At 34.9% G+C, this 5083-nt stretch overlaps 1 pseudogene; it reads right to left on the bottom strand.

The window, feature by feature from the left end:
- Window positions 1–523: 523 nt before the first annotated feature.
- Window positions 524–877, bottom strand: LOC145255549 (late histone H2B.L4 pseudogene; annotated as a pseudogene).
- Between the last annotated feature and the right edge of the window lie 4206 nt (window positions 878–5083).

Raw genomic sequence — 5083 nt, 5'->3', positions numbered from 1 at the left:
AAACTATCGTTTTCTTGGGTCAAGGCCAAATGAGTTAAAATTAGTATAAATTTCATTGAAAACTAACATTTTTGTAAATTAAGCGATGGGCAAAGATTTTGTGTCCAACCTTTTGTTAGGATTGTGAAAAGGGGTGTAGAAATCTATGCATATTAATCGGATTTGTATTTAAAAAAAAAAAAAAAAAAAAAAATCGAAGTATTTTCCATTAATCTGGGAGTATATTTCCTCCCAAACGAAACGAAAGTAGGATATTACGCAATTTGAAACGGTTTCCGAAAAATATACATGAATTAAAGAAAAAAGAGGCTAGGCACATTTTATAGTTTAGAAAGCCTAATCTGTTGCGCCAATCATCGGTTTAAAAAGTATTCGGAAGGTTATAATTACAAGTTTATGGCGTAATATGATAACATGAAGAAAATTAAAAATCTGAAAATATAGAGTAGCGTAGGAAGCTATTATTTTGAGTGTAAATTCAAAATAATTCCTGAAAAGGATTTTAGAGAAAATCATCAATCCATTATTTTCGGAATTTACGACGTGCTCGTGTATTTGCTGGCAATTTTGTTTTCCTCAGGAATAGCTTGTTGACCAATTCACCGGGTAGCAAGAGGCGAACGGCGGTCTGGATTTCCTGGATACTAAGGACGCTTTTCTTTCTGTAATTTGCTAGACGATTGGCTTCATTAGCGATTTTCTCAAAAAGATTAACAAAACTATTCATAGACATCGTTTTGCTGGGCATTTCAGTGTCAGGATGAACTTGTTTCATGACTTTGTGAATATAGTTAGTATAAGCTCCCTTCCTCTTTTGCCTTTTCTTTGCATCAACACTGCGGGCGGCTTTTTTAGCAACTAACCGTTTAGGACCCATTTCAAATCGTAGTCACAAGAATTCTCGATATTCATTCATAAATGAGTGTAGTACATTTTATACACCAGCCATACAACTGCCGCGATATTTCCTGCATTTTCATTGGTCTAAAAGTAGTGTTTTTTTTATTTAAATTGATTCTACGACTTCCTTCTCTTGTTTTATTTTTTTCTAATTTGCTTAGTTTTTTATGTGAAATGTTTAAATATAAGTAACTCGCTGTACCTATTAAGGTTGCCCGAATTTAAATTAGATTAGTATTTGCCGATTGTCATTATCGTTATTATAATTTATGTCACTTATTTTATTATATGAAAGAAATTAAACCATTGGGAAGATAATATAATGAACGAATATGAGGTATTGCAATTTTGTTGCATAAAAATACATATGCCAAAATATTGTTCATTTATTTAAGTACAAAAATTCCTAAATTTATTTTAACTATGAAAATATTTTCGTTAGTGATTCTTCTTTTATTTTAATTTTAAGTGAAGTACATTAATTACAGTAGTATATGATTATTGAAGTATTAATTGCATCGCCTTATTATAAAATTGTACGGCACAATCAGGTTGACACACGGGTTGTCGCTAGCTCCCCGGAATTAAGCAACGTTGAGTCTTGCCAGTACCATATTGATGATTATTTGGGAAGGCTAGGTGTTTTATGTACCTTCTTGGAAGGTTAGACATAGGGCCAGCACTCTCACCCCGAAAAAAGAACTCCTTGCTACAAAAGCATCTACAAAGTTGTGGATGGGCTATGCCCCTCGAAGGGCCCAAGGCCATGGATGGATGATAAAATACAAATATAAAAGCTTATATTATAATTAAGCAACGTAATCAAGGAAGCGAAAGAAAACGTTGTAAAAAATATAAGAAACAATGCGTGTAGAGATATTGAGTGATGAGTTGCTTTAAAGTTTTGCGAGTTATCCGTATATTAAACTTGTTTGAAAGTATTAAGTACATCTTCTGCTCACTTATACCATATGCTCAGGCATTACTCGCTATTTTGTAGTTAATGTAGTAACTGTTTTTTTAACTTTAATACAACACTGCCGCGTGATATCTTCTTTGATTTGGTCTTATCATGTTTGTTGTTATATAATTCACCCAAACGTTATCTCCGCCTTTTACGTTTGCAAGCGAAGCCTTCATCTTGACATTATTTTTTCATTTGCGATTTATGTAGTATATATTCTGATGACATTCGATTGATTATTAATCCCGCCTGTAAAGAGTGTTTTATGACAGTTTCACCCTAAAGAAGGCACATTGACACTTTGGTGTAGGGGGCTACTATCAGGGGCAACGACTACTGGGGTGCTATATAGGAATTTGGGAAGCAAGATGTCGGGTCACATTACACATGAACTTCTGCACGTCAGTACAGTTGGGGAAGCAGGGACCTTGAAGGGAATTCCAAAGTCTAGCGGTTCTGGGGAAGATACTACTGGAGTAGAAAGATGTTTTACATCTAGAGATCTCTACTGTGTGGGGGCGCGATTTAGTTTCCTGTCGGGTTTGTCGGGGGTGTTTACGTCGTGGGGGCATAAGTGCTTGCAGTTAGTCAGAGCATTCACCATTAAAATACGTGTAGAACAGGCAGAGGGATTCAACATTTCGTCGATGGGTCAGAGGCTGACTCTTAGATGCCAGTTCAGAGCATATCAGATTGACAAGTCTCTTTTGAAACTTGTCTAGGAGCGAGAGACAAGTAGCCAATGCACCAGCCCATATATGACAGCAATACACCATACATGGCCGAATGGTGGCCTTGTAGAGATACAGGATAATTTCGGGTGTTCGTAGTTTTCTAGCACGGTAGAGAGGGCGTACTTGTGAACGTTAGGCCAAGCAGTTTGAAAGATGTACTCTCAGAAAAAGAGCCATTGGCCATTGCTATTGGTGGTCGAGAAGGTTTCTTGTAATTATTGAAGGAAACAAGTTTAGTCTTGGCGGCATTGAATGCGACCATCCATTTTTGCCCCCATTCCATTACAGATTGGAGGTCATCCTCTAGTGTTTCTTCCATTTCTTTAGATATGTGTTCCTTTGTTTTCCTGCCGTGCCTGTTATAGGTAATGTAGCACATGTTCGTTTACCATCATGCAACCCTCAAAGTGATGCGTACTTCATTCTGTTAGGATGAAGTATATGCGCGTTCGACTGCATGATATTTTCCCACGCATGAAGTTTAGCTCTTTGGATTGTTAGTTATATTTATGTCGTCATAATAACTACAGCTGTGACAACAGCATATTCTTTTCATTGTTTTACTCTTGAGTAACATCCGTTAATATCTCATATGTCTTTTTGTAGACAGATGTGGTTCTAGATTGTATTAAGTGTTTCTAACTGTGAAATTTTACATAAAGTGTAATCGCGCATAGGGCAAGCATTTTAATCGGTTTTCATTCTAAGATTTGGCTGACAAGGACTCAAAAGATTTGACGTTTGCGGTCTTTAGCAAACTATTAAGCCAGTTTTGGGTATGAACATTTTAAATTTTACATAATGGGTATTCAGACATGCGGCACTCATTTTAATCCGTTTTGGGGAGAAAAATTTGCTGATAATAGGTCAAAGTCAAGAGAGTTGACTTTTGCAGGCTCTACCAAACCCTTCCGCCAATTTTATGTCGAAACATCTGAAATCTTAGATGTATATTACTTGGAGATGAGTCAAACCTTTTAATATATATATATACATATGCGTATGAAGTTATAAACACCATAAAGAGCCCGAACAAAGCTAGACTAAACTGCTTGAAGTGAAATAAATTATAGAAACAATAAAGTACCTGTTGCATTTTTATTAATGCTTACTTTACAATCCTACCAGAATTATATTTCTCCAGTAAGTAGAAGAATAGTGTTATATTGGTTCAAATATACAGGAAAATACCCTTGAAGCTAGGAAACCTTTCTTCCTGGAAATAATAAAAATTAGTCATGTGTGTTTTATAATATGGACATTAATTATCTCCATTCTTGTGAGATAGTGGTGTTTGTGTACTAGTGCTAACTGCTAATTCTCATAAACATTATATTATTTATTGCGCACTCCAACTCAATAAAACTCTGCACCTCAACAGTGACAGTGATGTATAAAATGAAGGTGTCATTACGTCCGAGTATATACTACACTGACTCTTTAAAAGGCAGAGGCAATCCTTGTGAGAATATTTACTGTGACAAATGAATATATACTATATTATTTTTAAAGAAGAAAGTTATGCTTGGCAAAATAGTTTCTCATGACAAACAAACATGTACGACATTATTCCTCAATATCAGAGAGCTAATGCGTTGCCGAAATCTATCATGATAATAGTACAGACATCCCGCATTCAATTTCTTTCACAAACACATAAGCTAATCGCAGGAGAGCGTTATAATTAGGGCTATGGCAACAAAATATTTTTTTCTTTCTGTTGACTTCATTCTACAGACTCAAGATTTTACATAAAGGCACTAGGGATTTGGGAAACATTTTTTTATCAGTTTTCGACCAGAAATTTGACAGTCGTCGGGTCAACCTTCAACGATTACACCTTGTGGTCTCTTGCAAAATACTCATCCAATTTTGGTATATAAATTTAAAATTTTACATAAAGGATATTCAGACAGGCAGCAAGCTTTTTATTCAGTTTTGGGGCAAAAATTTGGCTCACAAGAAGTCAAAATTGATAGAGTTGGTCGTTGCCGACTCTACCAAACCCCGCCGCCAATTCAACTTCTAACCACTTTAAATTTTAGATGTAGATTACCGGGATATGACTCAAACGTTTCTTTTAATATATATATATATATATATATATATATATATATATATATATATATATATATATATATATATATATATATATATATGCGTATAGGTTACCGGGATATGACTCAAACGTTTTTTAATATATATATATATATATATATATATGTATATATATATATGCATATGCGCATAAAGTTATGGACAGTACATTGGATCCAGCAAAGCCGAGCTGACAAGCTAGTATATCAATAAAAGTGAAATTGGCTGCGTATGTGTGTGTGTCTCTGTGTGTACATTTAAGAATCAAATTACTCTGCCAATTTCAGTCAACAGACTGGATGTTTAAAATAAGGAGCATTGAGATTGGAAAAATATTTTTTTAATGAGCTTTCAGCCAGAAGTTTTGTTGTCAACTGGTCAAAGTTCA

This window comes from Euprymna scolopes, chromosome 31, assembly GCF_053919585.1.
Source record: "Euprymna scolopes isolate OS-2025 chromosome 31, ASM5391958v1, whole genome shotgun sequence".
NCBI classification, from domain to species: Eukaryota; Metazoa; Mollusca; class Cephalopoda; order Sepiida; family Sepiolidae; genus Euprymna; species Euprymna scolopes.
This window is presented reverse-complemented; position numbering and strand designations above follow the sequence as displayed.